Source organism: Nicotiana tomentosiformis, chromosome 2 (genome assembly GCF_000390325.3).
Source record: "Nicotiana tomentosiformis chromosome 2, ASM39032v3, whole genome shotgun sequence".
Taxonomy (NCBI): domain Eukaryota; kingdom Viridiplantae; phylum Streptophyta; class Magnoliopsida; order Solanales; family Solanaceae; genus Nicotiana; species Nicotiana tomentosiformis.
In genome coordinates this window covers 167,606,193-167,625,315 of record NC_090813.1, presented here as the reverse complement: position 1 = coordinate 167,625,315, position 19,123 = coordinate 167,606,193, and the positions used below count along the sequence as shown (strand labels likewise).

At 38.6% G+C, this 19,123-nt stretch overlaps 1 long non-coding RNA gene across 1 annotated transcript; it reads left to right on the top strand.

The window, feature by feature from the left end:
• Positions 1 to 2,642: 2,642 nt before the first annotated feature.
• Positions 2,643 to 8,118, top strand: LOC104086220 (uncharacterized). The gene is made up of 3 exons (XR_011414383.1): positions 2,643 to 2,962; positions 6,985 to 7,448; positions 7,580 to 8,118. It is a non-coding gene; the product is annotated as an uncharacterized lncRNA (long non-coding RNA).
• Positions 8,119 to 19,123: the final 11,005 nt, after the last annotated feature.

The following is a 19,123-nucleotide window of genomic DNA, read 5'->3' as shown; positions in this document are numbered from 1 at the left end:
ATAGTTACTTTCTTTGCGTTAACAAATCCATCTGGAATGCTTTGCAATATATTGCAGATGAATTATCTTCTTATGAATTTCGAGTTCATACTATTTTATTTGAGGATCTAGATGTACAAATGATAATTCATTTCACGTAACTTTTTCTTAAGTATTTATCCTGTCTCCCCCTCATGTTAGAAAAACTAACTTACTTCCTCAACATTGAAAACTCATATTTGTGTGTTATTGTGTTAATCAAATATACCCCCGCGCATCAATAATAATAAGATGGAATTGTTTGATTCCTGATCCCGAACCACTTGTGAGGGGAGAATATAATATACTTGCGTATATATCGTATATCAAACTGATATAGATAATTTTGTTCTTATAAGCAATAGTTTAGTTATTTAGTGGAGTCACTCAATAAATTATTTTGCTAAACCAACTGTGATATAAATCAACTTATCAAGATGAACTGTCTTGAATAGAAAATCTAAAAATTATGCTCTAAATTAAATTATTGAGTAAGTTACCTCACAAATACCAGGTTGCGGGTTAATAATAAACGCACATGTAACCATGTCATAGATGCATCTTATGTGGTATACATGGCAAGTGAATGGACCCATATTCACCTTTGATATTTTCAGCATTCATTGGATTCAATCCTAATTTTAGTTGGTCTATTAATTAGTGAGAACAAGTAACATAAGAGAATTCGTAAAGAACTTTCTAGTTCTTTAATGTTTACCCATGTGAATGCTCTTTTATTTTTGCACATCATACTTAAATTAACATGGCTAAGCCAATTATGCCAACTGGATAAAATTATCAATATTGATAAATTTCAGGTTTATACCATGACGTATGCAATTATCAATAAACTTCAAGTTTATTATGATATGGGTATTTATATTAACAAACTTCTATTTTATTGTGGCATTCTTTTGTTTGTGTAGTACAAACTGGAGAATAAAGCGGACAGCTTTTCACATATATATTACTCCGCTACAAGTTGTACTAATAAAAAATATTAAATCGTTCCTTTATTTATAGTCTCAATATAACCAATCGCTTTCGCGAAAACTTTAGAAACTCAATAAGTTTCTTACTACGATACAATACATTATTGATAATCAATTTTATTCCTCCAAAATAGTATATTGAATGTGTTTTTTCCTGGATGCTCTATATGAATCCATTGCTATTCCTTTCCTCCACCGATAAAGATTATGGCTCTTTCAAAGCTCTCAATTAATTTGGTACTACCACATATTCATCAACATCCATATGGTGAATATCTCTTTTAAAGAGGAAGTTATACCATTATGGTCATTGTCAAAATTATATGCAGGATATGTTTCTTGCATTATTGTTATCCTTTAATAATCTCATTGCAAAATATTTTGGCGTACAATAGGTGCCACGACCCAAAATCCTTGAAAGGTCTTGATGGCGCTGGACACCATTGTCAGGCAAGCCAACACAATAATTAGTAAATTCTCATTTTAATAATTCTGAAATCGTAAATTTTCTTCAATTAAATAATAAATGGTGAACTTCACAGAGTAAATAATAATATTTTTCACAAATTTTAATACTGAATAATCCCATAATCATCCTAGAACCCGGTGTCACAAGAGCATGAGCATTTACTAGGGAACAAAATAAAATACAATAACTGTCCGGAATATAAATTTGGACAGAAAAAAAAAAATACAAATACTCTGAAGGAGACTCCGTTGGCTGCGGAGCGTCGTATAGAATACAGCTCATCTAAGTCCCCGCCATAATCGCGCTTCTACGCCCACAAGTCCGCTAAACATATGTATACCTGCACAAAAATGTGCAACAAGTGTAGCATGAGTACGTAAATCAATGCGTACCCAATAAGTATCCCGCCTAACCTCGAAGAAGTAGTGAGGAGGGGTCGACTCAGACACTTACTATGGGCTATAATTAATATACCAATGATATGATAAATTATGGATTTTATGAGGCAACGGTAAACACAATAACATGAGGCAGGTAAATAATTCTCTCATTAATAGGGGATTTCCAAATTTATTTTCATCTTTTAACAATTTATATTTGTTGATATCCAATTTTACCCTCATATTTTTCAAATAAGTATATATACTTTCAAAATGACATTTTGCATCATTATTTAATTTACAAAATTTATACAAGTATTTTATATTTTTTTCATAATTTTTAGAGCTTTAAAATTAATTTTCTTGTATTTAAATTATTCAAATATTTATTAATTATTCCTTCAAACTATTTTGGGGTGACTTAATCATCCAAATTTATTATTTGTACCTACATGTATATTTATAAAATTTTACTTTATTTTATATAATATTTGCATTCTTATATCATTTGCATATCGTTTACAATAATAGCATATATTCTCCACAATTAGTTATATCTATCATATTTTCTTTGTCAAAATAATATTTTTTCTATTTTGATAATCTTAATTTACTATTTTAAGTTCTAATTTTACAAAATAGCATTTCACATATGTATTTAACATTTCATAAAACTATTTTTATTTTTAATTATATCTATTTTTAAAATAAGCCCCTAAAGTCTTAGTCCATTTTCAAAACCCACCAAGAAAGCCAAATTAAATCAAACATTTCCAAAACCCTTTCAACAACCTTCCGTCGGCGTCAATGCGTCTACGACAGCAACATCTCATTCTTTTCTCTTTTTTTTTTTTTTTTTCATTTTATGTTTTCATTCCTTAATTATTCTACCCCAATTTCCTAGTCAACTGCCCCAAATTGCGGACTACAATCTCTCCTTAATTTATAAAATCAAAATCTCTTTCTCCTCCTGTTTCCATGGCAAGAATGTATTCGAAAAGAAATTGTAGAGGTTTGAGGCCGAATCTCTTTGAAGAATCTGTCTAAGTTCATGATGGCGTAGACTGGCTTTTCTTTCCTGGTATATTCTTTTAGCTAATAAGGTAATGGGTTAATTTTATGCGTATCTTTTGGTATTTCTTTTTCCGAATTAGTTCTTTCCCGAAAGATTAATTAACTGCAGATTTTTTGCTAATTGATTCTGTCTTAATCAATCTTTTACTAATTTGCAACCTTAATTTTCGAAGCGTATCATTCTTCTGATTCCTTTTTTTTTTTTAAAAAACAAGTGCTTATATTACATGTATATACCTGTGGGTTTTAGTTTATGAAGGGGGACCTTGAATCACGATTTTCACTATATAACTATTCTATTCTCCTCTGTTCTTCCGAGGTACAAATCAAGGCAGAGCTTTAGTCTTTATCTTCGTTCGAGACAAAGCTTTAGTCTTTATATTTGCTCGATACAATCAGGGCCTATCGAGTTCGAGTATTGGTTTCTCATTATTGTTGTTCTAATTTTCGCACGGGTTGTGGCATATTCCGAAGAGTAATTGGCTTATTTGTCGCTATTGAAGTTACTGGATTCCTAATCTTCTTATTATATTATTCCGTTCTCCAAATGGTTAGTTTCTTAAGCAATGCATTACTATCCCTTGACGTGCTAGTTGTTTGTTAGAATAGACTAGTTGTCTTCTTTAGTTTTTGTCTCTCTTTTACTTTCTTCTGCGATTTGTTCGCGCTTGGTTATGCTGAATGCTGTACGGCATTCTTTTGAAATGCATACCAAGTAAAATCTCAGGTACGTCACTTGAATCTCCATATGTGCCTTCCTTCTATGCTTGGTTTAAAAAAATTAAGCAAAACCTTATGGCTTGGTCATCTATACATCATGTTCTGGGACTAACCTTGCTACTTTTAAAGTTGTCTCCCCAACTTGATATATGCCATACTTATTTATTTTTTTTGCTTGTTTTGAATATCTAGATGGTCTGAGATTGTATAATAATTAGTTAAATACTAGAGATCCTACATTGAGGATTCAATGGTAAATGAGGTCGACAATCTGTTTGTGGCAAAATCTATCTAGATGTATGTCTTTAATGTGCTCTTGTATGACTGATAGGCAAATGGCCTGAATTGAATATTAGATATCATGCTCTAATGTGCTCTTATATCATGCTTTTAGGAAATAACAATAATCAAATCAAGTATGTGAGAAGTTATAAGTTTATTCAAGAATTGAATGCTGGCCTGGTCGCTTATTTCTTTCCCTTTAACATGTATATTCATATTTGTGTGAGTTGACTTGACAGGGTTTCAAACTCTAGTTTGGGCTGAGTTTTGGATCTGGAAAGTTGGGAAGGTCCTAAGAGGAGTCTTCCAGAGAGACATGGATTTCATTTAGGCATCTTTAGGCTCATGTTATATTTTATTCTTGTAGTTTTTAAGCTCTATATAATAGTGAATGGGGGTTGTTGGGAAAAGGAAAAATCATGTGCTACTCGTTCATACGCCTATTCTCCACTTATGTGTGATGACCCAAAATGTCATCTTATGTTTTAGAACTCGATTTTGCGTTCTTAAGCCTTAAAAATCTCATTTTTACTCTCATCGATTTGCGTGCGCAGTCTGAGCATATTTCCGGAAAGCTTTTATGTTAAAAATTGATAAAAATAAGAATTTATGCTTTAATAGTTGATTTTAGTTGACTTCGGTCAACATTTTTGGTAAACGGGTCGGGATCCATGTTTTGATGGTCCCGGTGGGTCCATATCGAATTATGGTACCTGGGTGTATGCCCGAAATCGAATTCGGAGGTCCCTAGCTCGAGTTATGAATTTTTGATGAAATTAAAAATCTGAAAATAATTGTTTTTAAGAATTGATTGATGTTGGACATTGTTAGTACCGGGTCTGTATTTTAGTTTCGGAGCCCGGTACAAGTTCATTATGATATTTAAGACTTGTTTGTGAAATTTGGTGAGAAACAAAGTTGATTTGACGTGATTGAGACGTCCAGTTGAGAAGATGGGAATTTTAAAGTGTTCTTGAGAATTTCATTTGATTTGGTGCTAAATTCGTAGTTCTAAGTGTTATTTTGGCGATTTGATCACGCGAGCAAGTATGTATGATGATTTTAGACTTGTGTGCATGTTTGGTTTGGAGCCCCGAGGTCTCGGGTGAGTTTCGGATAGGCCACGAGATGTTTTGGACTTTGGAAAATCTGGTTTTCTGCAGATTCTGGTGTTCTGGCATGTCCTTCTTCGCGAAGGTCCTTTCGCGAACGCGAAGAGTAAACTGGTCAGCTGGAATTTTCTTCTTCGCGAACGCGATCAGCTGCTTGCGAATGCGTAGTGTTAGGCATACCTGGGGGAGGGTTGGTCGTTCCTTCACCGAGAACGCGAGCAATGTCTCGCGAACGCGTAAGCCGGGGGGGGGGGGGTAGCCTACGCGAACTCGAACAAGGTCTCGTGAACGCGAAGGCTTGGTAGCCTATACTCATCGCGAACGCGATGAACACTGTCACCCAGCACTTAATAGATTCCAAAAACGGGAATTGGCCATTTATTCCATTTTCTCAAAAATCAAACGGACTAGAGGCGATTTTCAAGAGTTATTTTCTTCCCCAAAGTGTTGGTAAATGATTCTAAACCATTTTCTTTCAATTATCCATTATATTTTATAAATTTTTAATCTAAAATTTAGAGTTTTCATGGTAGAATTAGGAGGTTCTATTTGTACATCATGCCCCTTTACAATTTTGAATTTAAGAAAATGACATTTTTAAATCTCTTATGTATAAAAGACACATCTCTTACGTGTAAAACTAAATCTCCCATGTGTAAAAAAAGAGGTAGGGTCATAAAACTAAAAAAAGTTTGTAAAGAGCTAAAAAATCAATTGACCCGAATTAGGGGTTAGGATAGAAACTAGGAATTTCGAAAATTTAGGGATTTAGACCTCAATTTGAGGTCATATTCCAAAACCAATTATATATTCGGGCTCGGGGGTGAATGGGTAAATAGATTTTGGTCTGAACCTCGGGCTTTGACCAAGCGGGTCCGGGGTTGATTTTTCGACTTTTTGGAGGAAAATTTGAGAAATTTAATTTATGCAATATAATTGATTTCTTTAGCAATATTTGATATTATTGAGTCATTTTTGAATAAATACGAGTGGTTTGGAGGTGAATTCTAGAGAAAAAGTTGTGGTTGAGAATTAAGTGGCATTCAGAGCGAGGTAAGTGCTGTGTCTAACCTTAACTTGAGGGAATTAGGAACCTCAAATTATTTGCTATGTGAAATTCATGTGATGGGCGTATATGTGAGGTGACGAGTACTTATGCATCGCCGATTTACCTGTTTTTCCCTGTTTTCTCCCGTTTTTCTTACATTGTCTCTTTTATATGCCTAATTGCTATGTGTTTATACTAGTGTTGTTAAATTGATCGTTCTTATCATTTTTACGGATTTTCTTGTGATAATCGAGTATTTATTTTAAAGTTGAGATTGATATTGTGGAACCAAATGTTGAAGTAAGGTTTGTACTTGTTATTCTATCTCCCTGTTGTTATTTATTCATTGCATTATGGTAATGAAGAGTGTTAATGCACGAAGGGTGATGCCGTGCCATATTGTGAGTGTTAATGCACGAAGGGTGATGCCCTGCCATATTGTGAGTGTAAAAGCACGAAGTGCCATATTGTGAGTGTTAATGCACGAAAGGTGATGCCGTGCCATGATATGAGAGTTAATGCACGAAGGGTGATGCCGTGCCGTTTTTATTGATTTTATGGTGAGATTGAGAGTAAAAGCACGAAGGGTGATGCCGTGCATTTTTCCTTTACTGTATTCGTGCTCCTGTTGATTCATATTATATTGGTTGTTTCAGTTCTCATTCTGCTGTAACTCTTTACTTCGTATTTTCCCCCAGCATGTATTCCCTTCCGATAATTCTTGTCTAGTTCTTCATTATTGTTATTTGTATATACACTATTAAATTGTACAGGTTGATTTGTAGGTGCCTTGCCTTAGCCTCGTCACTACTTCATCGAGGTTAGGCTCGACACTTACCAGTACATGAAGTCGGTTGTACTGATACTGCACTCTGCACTTTCTGTGTAGATTTTGGTACCGACTCGGGTTGATCGAGATTTTAGCCGCTGGACCCGCTATTCGGAGACTCAAGGTAGATCTGTCGGCGTTCACAGACCTTGAAGTCCCCGTCTATCTTTTCAGTTTTACTGTTTCTTTCATCCAAACAGTTGTATTTCTTTCAAACTATTACTTGTAATGAATTCTAGAATGCTCGTGAATTATGACTCCAGATCCGAGTAGTAATATTTAATGCAGTCTTTATATTATTTCGCACTCATTATATTTCACTTTAGCTAAGTTGCTGTTATTTACTGAATGTGATAAGAATTAGTTTAATGATTTTCTAACGTTGGTTTGACTATCAAGTGAAATGTTAGGTGCCATCACGGTTCCGACGGTGGGAATTTCGGGTCGTGACAAGTTGGTATCAGAGCACTAGGTTACTTAGGTCTCACGATTCACGAGCAAGCTTAGTAGTGTCTGGAAAATCGGTACGGAGACGTCTGAGCTTATTTTCCAAAGGCTATGAAGTTTAGGAACAAATTTCACTTCTATTCTCCTCTGTCGTGTGATGTTGTTTTCTCAATACTGATTGAACTCTTTTACTCTTATTCTCTCGCAGATGGCGAGAACACATACCGCTTCCTCAACTGAGCAGCATCCAGAGCCTCTAGTGGCAGCTCCTACGAGGGGCAGAGGCCGAGTCAGGGGCAGGGCTCAGCCCAGAGCTCGAGCAGCAGCCCCAGCAGTGGAGCCTCAGATAGATCTTGATGAGGAGATTCCAGCCTAGACTATTCCTACCGGACCAGCTCAGGTTCCGGAGGGGTTCATTGCCACCCCAGTACTTCAGGACGCTTTGGTCCGTTTGGTGGGCCTTATGGAGAGTGTGACCCAGACTGGCGCATTTCCCATGGCACCAGCCGTCTCTTAGGCTGGAGGAGGAGCCCAGACTCCCACTACTCCCGCTCTACGATGCAACCATCTACATCCATTCAAAGATGTAACGCCCCCGGCAAAATAAGGACGTTAGTACCGTCGAATAGTACTAGTATATAAGGCAAACACCAATTTTAGTATAATGAACGGTGAAACAAAGAGAAGGCAGTCATAATAATCAATAAGTACTTCATAGAAATACAAAGAAACACCAAGTAAGGATCACATAGTTTCCAATTCAATCTTTCCATCTTTTTAGATTAATAATCTTTAGTGCCAAAGCCACAACTCACAATGCCACCGTGTTTTTACACGGAGTCCGGTCTCGGCCCGACCGGCTAAGCCATCTCAAGTGAGACATATCCATATCCATAATGTAAATCAATAATTCCAACACAAATGCTACCATGTGTATAACATGGCGTCCGATCTCGGCCCGATCGGCTAAGCCATCTCACTTGAGACATAACCTCTTTCAATTGTTCACCCAATTCACATTTCTTTCCCATCTTTCATTACATGGCACAAACAGTCTCATTTATTAAGTAGTTTTTGGCACTTGGGAACATTTTACAATTCAAGTCTTTCCCTTTGTATTCGTTCAAATAACATCATCATTCATGTTGATAAGTACCATTACATAAAACATTTCACACATAAGGGAAGGAGCTTGAAAAATCATGATTTCGTTATCAAATAGCATGATGACATGGTAACCATCTAAAACAATTAGGGAACATGAATCTTTCAATCCAACACACTAAGGCAAAACAATTCTAGTATGATCAAGTTGGAAATTATACCAATTATTCGGACACCAGGAGTTCGATTCTAAGAAGAAAAGAGTTAGCCATACATATCTCAATTGCGCTTCTTTAGACTCTACAATTATCCGGAACCCTTAGCAACCTCAATCTATTTTTGCAATATATAAATTGAACCCAAAATTAGGAAAACGTTCATGGTTCTAGTTCACTTTTTATTTTTCCCACACTCTTTATCACATGCATGCAAGATAAACAACCCTCATACCCATGGACCATCTTATTAATACCCCATTATAGCTATGTTTGAAATTAAGAGTTGGGGTGATGCAGTCTTACCTTTTTGGATGAAGAATTTGGTGTTCTACTTGAATATTTCCAAGCTTTGAGTGATGGTTGAAGATTAATTAATGGGAATTAGGCCCTCCATCTAGAACCCCCTCTCTCTCTCTCACACTAGAAATATCAGAAATGAGCTTTAAAATAGACTAAATGGGTGTTTTAACATAATGGGGGTCCGGTTTTAAATTAAGAAAAATGGTGCCCCGACACAGGTCTGCGATCGCATATGCGATTGCATAATGGTTATGCGATCCGCAAAGTGACCGCAGAAATGGCCCTCAGGGGCCTAAACTTTCGGCTCAAGTATGCGACCATTATGCGATCTGCATACTTGTTCTGCGGTCGCATAATGCACCGCAGAACTCCCTCCACAGAAACCCAAGAGGAATTATGCGACCGATATGCGGTCGCATAATCGATCGCAAAACTGACCTTAAGTTGGCCAAACTTACTGCTTCACTTTGCGGCCATTATACGGTCCGCAAAGTGATTATGCGACCGCATAATGGGTCGCAGAAACGCGTTCTTCTGCGAAACATTTTCCTCTAAGTCCGTAGGGTATTGTTCAATCCAAAAAGTCCGAACCGCTGCGAGCTTTCTACTATAGTAACGCAAGAATCTATCTTGGCACCACGAAACCCCGAGTTTTTGGTTAAAATTTTTTTACGGGTCCTTACAGTTATGCTTTCCCAACCAGGCCTGAGGCTGAGTCATCTGACGCTGTTATCACAGGTAGTGTTTCAGTTTGCAGTAGAGATTCTTCAGTTCTATTTGATCCGGGGTCTACTTACTCCTATGTGTCATCCTATTTTGCTTCCTATTTGGTTGTGCCCCGTGATTCTTTGAGTGCTCCTGTGTATGTGTCCACACCAGTGGGAGATGCTATTGCTGTAGATCGTATTTATCGTTCGTGTGTGGTCACTATTGGGAGTCTTGAGACTCGTGTAGACCTTCTACTTCTCGATATGGTTGATTTTGATATTATACTGGGTATGGATTGGCTGTCACCTTATCATGCTATATTAGATTGTCACGCCAAGACAGTGACCTTAGCCTTGCAAGGGTTGCCTTGATTAGAGTGGAAAGGGACTCTTGGCCATTCTACCAGCAAGGTTATCTCTTATGTGAAGGCTCGACATATAGTCGAGAAGGGGTGTCTAGCTTATTTGGCTTATGTCCGCGATTTTAGTGCGGGGGTTCCTTCCATGGATTCAATGCCAGTTGTTCGTGAGTTTTCAGAGGTGTTTCCTGCAGACCTGCCGGGGATGCCACCCGACAGGGACATTGATTTTCGCATTGATTTGGCTTCGGGCACTCAGCCCATTTATATTTCTCCATACTACATGGCCCCGCTAGAGTTGAAAGAATTGAAGGAACAGTTGCAAGATTTGCTTGATAAGGGCTTCATTAGGCCTAGTGTCTCACCCTGGGGTACACCTGTGTTATTTGTGAAGAAGAAAGATGGATCGATGAGGATGTGTATAGACTATCGGTAGTTGAACAAAGTCACCATCAAGAACAAGTATCCATTGCCGAGGATTGATGATTTATTTGATTAGCTTGAGGGTGCCAAGGTGTTTTCGAAGATTGATTTGAGATCTGGCTACCATCAGTTGAGGATTAGGGCATTTGATGTCCCTAAGACAGCTTTTCGGACTCGGTATGTGCATTTTGAGTTTCTAGTGATGTCATTTGGGCTGACCAATGCCCCAACAACATTCATGGATTTGATGAACCGGGTGTTCAAGCCCTACTTGGATTCCTTTGTGATTGTGTTTATTGATGATATCTTGGTCTACTCCCACAGCCGAGAGGAGCACGAGCAACACCTTCGGATCATTCTTCAGACTCTAAGAGACAGCCAGTTATGTGCTAAATTCTCAAAATACGAGTTTTGGTTGAGTTCAGTTGCTTTCTTGGGTCACGTTGTATCAGCAGAGGGTATTCTGGTGGATCCTAAGAAGATTGAGGCAGTTCAGAACTAGCCTAGACCTAGATCAGCTACAGAGATCCGTAGTTTCTTGGGATTGGTAGGTTATTACCGTCAGGTTGTGGATGGGTTTTCATCCATAGCAGCCCCGTTGACCAGGTTGACCCAGAAGGGTGCCCTGTTCAGGTGGTCAGACGAGTGTGAGGCGAGCTTCCAGAAGCTCAAGACAGCTTTGACTACGGCACCGATATTGGTGTTACCCACAGGTTCAGGATCTTATACAATATATTGTGACGCATCCCGTAATAGTCTGGGTGCGGTATTGATGCAGGGTGGCAAGGTTATTGCATATGCTTCGCGGCAGCTGAAGGTTCACGAGAAGAATTACCCTGTTCATGATCTAGAGCTGGCAGCCATTGTTCACGCGCTGAAGATTTGGAGGCATTATCTTTACGGTGTGCCATGTGAGGTATTCACGGATCATCGGAGCTTGCAGTATTTGTTCAAGTAGAAGGAACTCAATTTGAGGCAGAGAAGGTGGTTAGAGCTATTGAAAGATTATGATATCACCATATTGTATCATCCCGAAAAGGCTAATGTGGTGGCTGATTCTTTGAGTAGAAAGTCAGCTAGTATGGGTAGCCTTGCTTATATTCCAGTTAGTGAGAGACCGCTTGCATTGGATGTTCATGCCCTGGCCAATCAGTTCGTGAGGTTGGATGTTTCTGAGCCCAGCCATATTCTAGCTTGTACAATTGCTCAGTCTTCTTTGTTTGAGCGCATCAGAGATCGGCAGGATGACGACCCTTATTTACTTATCCTTAGAGACACAGTGTGGCACGGTGGTGCCAAGCAGGTTACTGTTGGAGATGCCGGAGTTTTGAGGATGCAGGGTCGTATTTGTGTGCCTAATGTGGATGGACTTCGTGAGTTGATTGTTGAGGAGGCCCACAGTTCCCGGTATTCTAATCATCCGGGCGCCGCCAAGATGTATCAGGACTTACAGCAACATTATTGGTGGGGGAGGATGAAGAAAGACATAGTTGCATATGTAGCCCGGTGCCTACATTGCTAGCAGGTAAAGTGTGAGCATCAGAGACATGGTGGTTTACTTCAGAGGTTAGAGATTCCTGAGTGGAAGTGGGAGCGTATCACTATGGATTTTGTTGTTGGACTCCAACAGACTCAGAGGAAGTTCGATGCAGTTTGGGTCATTGTGGACAGGCTGACCAAGTTAGCGCACTTCATTCGTGTGGTAGTTACCTATTCTTCGGAGCAGTTGGTAGAGATTTACATTCGTGAGATCGTCCGTCTTCACGGTGTGCCCGTGTCTATCATTTCTGATCGAGGTACGCAGTTTACCTCGCACTTCTGGAGGGCAGTACATCGTGAGTTGGGTACGCGGGTTGAGTTAAGCACAACATTTCATCCTCAGACGGATGGGCAGTCCGAGCGCACTATTCAGATGTTGGAGGATATGCTCCGCGCATGTGTTATAGACTTCGGAGGATCCTGGGATTAGTTCTTGCCCCTTGCAGAGTTCGCCTACAACAACAGCTACCAGTCGAGTATTCAGATGGCTCCCTATGAGGCATTATATGGTAGGCGGTGCCGGTCGCCAGTTGGGTGGTTCGAGCCGGGGGAGGCTCGGTTGTTGGGCACGGACTTAGTACAAGATGCCTTGGATAAGGTTAAGATTATTCAGGATTGACTTCGCACAGCTCAGTTCAGACAGAAGAGTTATGCCGACCGTAGAGTTCGTGATATTGCATTCATGGTCAGGGAGAGAGTGTTGCTTCGGGTATCACCTATGAAGGGTGTAATGAGGTTCGGAAAGAAGGGCAAGTTGAGCCCTAGGTATATCATACCTTTTGAGATTATGGAGAGAGTGGGAGAGATGGCTTACAGGCTTGCGTTGCCACCTAGTTTAGCATTTGTTCGTCCGGTATTCCATGTGTCCATGCTTCGAAAGTGTCACGGCGATCCGTCCCATGTGTTAGATTTCAGCTCTGTCCAGTTGGACAAGGATTTGACTTACGAGGAGGAGCCGGTGGCTATTCTAGCCCGGCAAGTTCGCCAATTGAGGTCAAAGAGTTACCCTTCAGTTCGAGTGTAGTGGAGAGGTCAACCCGTTAAGACAACCACTTGGGAGTCCGAGTCCAATATGCGGAGTAGATATCCCCACCTTTTCACCAACTCAGGTACTTTTCTATGTCCGTTCGAGGGCGAATGGTTGTTTTAGAGGTGGATAATGTGATGACCCAAAATGTCATATTATGCTTTAGAACTCGATTCTACGCTCTTGAGCCTTAAAAATCTTATTTTTATCCTTCTCGATTTGTGTGCACATTCCGGGCATGTTTCCGAAAAGTTTTTATGTTGAAAATTGATGAAAATAAGAATTTATGCCTTAATAGTTGATTTTAGTTGACTTCAGTCAACAGTTTTGTTAAACGGGCCCGGATTCGTGTTTTGATGGTCCCGGTGGGTCCGTATCGAATTATGGGACCTGGGCGTATGCCCGGAATCGAATTTGGAGGTCCCTAGCTCGAGTTATGAATTTTTGATGAGAATTAAACGTTTGAAAATTAATTATTTTTAAGAATTGATTTATGTTGGGCATTGTTAGTACCGAGTCCGTATTTTGGTTCCGGAGCCCGGTACAAGTTCATTATGATATTTAAGACTTGTTTGTGAAATTTGGTGAGAAACGGAGTTGATTTGACGTGATTCGGACGTCTAGTTGAGAAGATAAGAATTTCAAAGTGTTCTTAAGAATTTTATATGATTTGGTACTAAATTCGTAATTCTAGGTGTTATTTTGGCGATTTGATCGCGCGAGCAAGTTCGTATGATATTTTTAGACTTGTGTGCATGTTTGGTTTGGAGCCCCGAGGGCGAAGAGTAAACTGGTCAGCTGGAAATTTCTTCTTCGTGAACGCGAAGAGTAAACTGGTCAGCTGGAATTTTCTTCTTCTTGAACGCGAAGGCTTGGTCGCGAACGCGAAGCGATGGGGGCGTTACCCTTCGCGTACGCGTAGTGTTAAGCATACCTGGGGGAGGGTTGGTCGTTCCTTCATCGCGAACGCGAGCAATGTCTCGCGAATGCGTAAGCCGGGGGAGGGGGTAGCCTACGCGAACGCGAAGGCTTGGCAGCCTATACTCATCGCGAACGCGATGAACACTGTCGCCCAACACTTAACAGAATCCAAAAACGGGAATTGGCCATTTATTCCATTTTCTCAAAAACCAAACGGACTATAGGCGATTTTCAAGAGTTATTTTCTTCCCCAAAGTGTTGGTAAGTGATTTTAAACCATTTTCTTTCAATTACCCATTACATTTTATGAATCTTCAACCTAAAATCTAGAGTTTTCATGGTAGAATTAGGGGGTGCTATTTGTACATCATGGCCCTTTACAATTTTGAATTTAAGAAAATGACATTTTTAGATCTCTTATATATAAAAGACACATCTCTTATGTGTAAAACTAAATCTCCCATGTGTAAAAATAGAGGTAGGGTCATAAAACTAAAAACAAGTTTGTAAAGAGCCAAATAATCAATTGACCCGAATTAGGGGTTAGGGTAGAAAATAGAAATTTCGGAAATTTGGGGATTTAGACCTCAATTCGAGGTCATATTCCAAAATCAATTATATATTCGGACTCGGGGGTGAATGGGTAAATGGATTTTGGTCTGAACCTCGGGTTTTGACTAAGCGGGCCCGAGGTTGATTTTTCGACTTTTTGGAGGAAAATTTGGAAAATTTAATCTATGCAATATAATTAATTTCTTTAGCAATATTTGATATTATTGAGTCATTTTTAAATAGATACGAGTGGTTTGGTGAATTCTAGAGGAAAAACTGTGGTTGAGAATTAAGTGGCCTTTAGAGCGAGGTAAGTGTTGTGTCTAACCCTGACTTGAGGGAATTAGGAACCTCAAATTATTTGCTATGTGAAATTCATGTGAGCGATGTATATGTGAGGTGACGAGTACTTATGCGCCGCCAATTTACCTTGTTTCCCTGTTTTCTCCCGTTTTTCTTACATTGTCTCTTTCCTATGCCTAATTGCTACGTGTTTATACTAGTGTTGTTAAATTGATCGTTCTTATCATGTTTATGAATTTTCTGGTGATAATTGAGTATTTATTTCAAAGTTGAGATTGATATTATGGAACCAAATGTTAAAGTAAGGTTTGTACTTGTTATTCTATCTCCATGTTATTATTTATTCATTGCATTATGGTTGCCGTGCCGTTTTTATTGATTTTATGGTGAGATTGAGAGTAAAAGCACGAAGGGTGATAACGTGCATTTTTCCTTTACTGCATTCGCGCTCCTGTTAATTCATATTATATTGGTTGTTTCAGTTCTCATTCTGCTGTAATTCTTTACTTCGTATTTTCCCCCAGCATGTATCTCCTCCCGATAATTCTTGTCTAGTTCTTCATTATTGTTATTTGTATATACATTATTAAATTGTACAGGTTGATTTGTAGGTACCTTGCCTTAGTCTCGTCACTAATTCGTCGAGGTTAGGCTCGACACTTACCAGTACATGGAGTCGGTTGTACTGATACTGCACTCTGCACTTTCTGTGTAGATTTTGGTACCGGCTCGGGTTGATCGAGATTTTAGCCGTTGGACCCGCTATTCGGAGACTCAAGGTAGATCTGTCGGCGTTCACAGACCTTGAAGTCCCCGTCTATCTTTTCAGTTTTACTGTTTCTTTCATCCAAACAGTTGTATTTCTTTCAAACTATTACTTGTAATGAATTCTAGAATGCTCGTGAATTGTGACTCCAGATCCGTGTAGTAGTATTTAATGCAGTCTTTATATTATTTCAAACTCATTATATTTCACCTTAGCTAAATTGCTGTTATTTACTGAATGGGATAAGAATTAATTTAATGATTTTCTAACGTTGGCTTGCTTAGCAAATAAAATGTTAGGCGCCATCACGGTCCCGACAGTGAGAATTTTGGGTTGTGACATTATGTGCTCAAGATATGCTTTAATTATTTGGTTATTATAAGCACTAGTCTTGCCCGTAGGAGATGATAAAGAATACCTGCTTGTTATTTGCTTTTACATGAAACTTCCATAATTGGCATTTAAGTAGTACGACAGTTTTTTTTAAAAAAGAATAGTTCATGTCTTATTATGGGTCTATTTTTAGCTTTAATCTAAAGGGAGAACTTTCTTTTATTAAATCATATTTATCATCCTTTTATTAATTATTTCAATTTCCAAACACTTAAAGGGGTTTTTATGTTTAATCTCATCATTAGATTTTGTTGGTTTTATTACGTGATAGGCTATTGTTCAGTGGACTAATATTTTACTTTTATTTAAATTTTGTGAGTATACTATATATTCCGATAACTATTATGTTTTTGCTCTAGTTGATTCTTGGTAAAATTTTCACCAATTTTTCTTATTTCCTATGCATATAGCTATCTAGTCTATTAAACTTTGTGTATTGTATATCTAAATATTAATTCAAGGATCTTGCATATTTAAGAGACCACTTCATCGCTTTAGTTAATTTAATTAATTCGGAGGCCAATATGAACTCTTACTTGCCTTATGTGTTACTTGTTAAGTCTCTATGTGCTCCCTTTTATGTGACGCTAATAAGAATAGAAATAGAAACTTGAGATTTTCTTTAAGTCTAGAACCATCCCTTTAGAATAGTGTCCGAAGCCTCCTGGACTATAGGAAGGGACAAGTAGTTTTGAGTTAAGACGCGATTTAGAATTAATTAGTGCGCTCTTAGTTTAACAATTTAAAGATAGTAATGAGGGTAGCGGACATGATACACAAATTGCCCGAATTAGCCATTACACTTTTGGCTATAAAAGTCTTAGCAGACTTTGTACGGGAGTTGATCCATTAGGCGTAAAAACTTAGATCCCCTTTAAATAATTAATAATCATCCTTAAGTGTTTCATTTGTGTGGGTTAGCCAGATTTTGTTTCAATTTTGTATGTTTCAATTGTAATTATAGTGACAGTGGTTCTTTTACCTAGTAGCGTCTTGGTTTCTTTGACGTTTTATATATATATATATATATATATATATATATATATATATATATTACCTAATCTTTTGTTGTCTAAAGTTGCTTTAAACAAATTCCTTTCGTTCTTTCACTTTCTTTGTCACTTGGTATAATTAATGATTAATGGCATATGTAACCGCTTAGCTATTAATAATAATTAATCAATTTGCATGCTTAATCACTCAGGTTACTTAATAACTCATATAATCTCACATAGTTTAAAATTCGGTCGGGAACTACATTTGTGGACCTCGAAGAGTGCCTAACACCTTCTCTTTGAGGTAATTTGAACCCTTAACTAATTTTTGGTGACACGGACTAGTAAAACAGAGTTATTTATAAATTGGTGCCCTAACGCACCTTAAAATTGTTAAGTGATGACTCTTCTCTTTTAATACTAATTTAAAAGAGTTGTTACACGTCGAAGCCCACTTCCGCGAGAAAACGGGACGCGACAATATCTCTGGCCAATGAGGCCATATCAATTATCAATAATTCCAAAGCAATCAATTAAGTCATGTGGAAATCATGCCGAGGTCGTACGACCCGATCCAACAAATATTTAAACTGTGCACTGCCAGAGGATCGAATGACGTTAACAATGGATGCATCTATTTACTACCGAGGCCCTCGGCCCGATCCATAAATAACAATTATTTTCAAGAAAACACAAGTTTCTTATTTACGGTCAAGTATCTCATACAAACATTCAAGTAAGTGAATTTAACCTTATACAATTCTTTTATCAATTTCTATCATGACTAAGTGATTATATTAGCAAGTAAGGGCACAAACATTCTAAGTATAGCATGATACGGGTCCTAAACTACCAGGACAATAGCATAATAGCAGCTACGTACGGACTCTCGTCACCTCGCACGTACGTAGCCACCCAAAATTAGGTACAAACATTTATTTAATTCACCTATGGGGTTAATTCCCTCTTACAAGGGTAGAAATGAGACTTACTTCGCTCCGTAATTCCATAACCGGCTCCCAAGCCATTCAATCAACTCAAATCGATGCTCAACGCTCCAAAACTAGTCAAATAAGATGCAACCCAATCAAAATATGCTCTAATACTCAAAAGTAATCAATTTACAACAATTTCCAACTCCGCTCGAAAAGTCGATAAAGCACCCTCGGGCCCACGTATCCGAATTTCGAAATTTTTTGAGGATAACCATTACCAAGAGCCTCACGAACACAAATATATAGTTAATTTCCAATTTCATGCCCGAATTCGTGGTCAAAATCCAAAAATATAAATTTCTAGGTTTTCCTTCAAAATTTCAAATTTCAATAAATTTTCATGTATAAATCCTTATACAACCCATGTATTAAACTCACAATATGCGGAAATTACTTACCTCATAATAGATGATGAAATCTCCTCTTCAAAAGCTCCAAAAATCTCCCAACCAAAATAAAATATGGAGGAAAATGGACAAATCCCGAATATAAAACTTCACTGCCCAGGTTCGCCCTTCTTCGCGATCACGGAAAGACCATCGCGGTCGCGAAGGCCAAAGACACACTGCCTCCAAATTTACTCTTCATGTTCTTGTCATCCTGGTCTCGTTTGTGAAGGCCAGCTGCCTAGACCCCTTGTGTTCGCGTTCCCTTCTATGCGTTCGCGTAGGCCAAACGGCCTTAGACCCATCTCCCCCTTACTTCTTCGCGTTCGTGTCGCCTTGGCTGCGTTCGTGAAGGCTTGCCCAGATACTGCCTCGTATTCGCGTCCACTACCTCGCGTTCGTGAAGGCCAAATCCCAGCAGCCTCAAAGTTCCTCTTCGGGAACGCGGGACTCCCTTCGCGTTCGTAAAAAAGGAAAGCAGATACGAGATACAGCAGCACCAAATCATTCCGTTTTGGTCCGAAACCACCCCGAAACACACCCGAGGCCCCCGAGACCCCGTCCAATCACACAAATCAGTCCCACAACATAACACGAACTTGCTCGAGGCCTCAAATCACATCAAACAACATCGAAATCATGAATCACGCCCCAATTCGAGCTTAATGAACTTTAGAACTTCAAACTTCTACATTCGATGCCGAAACCAATCAAATCACGTCCGATTGACCTCAAATTTTGCACACAAGTCACATTCGACATTA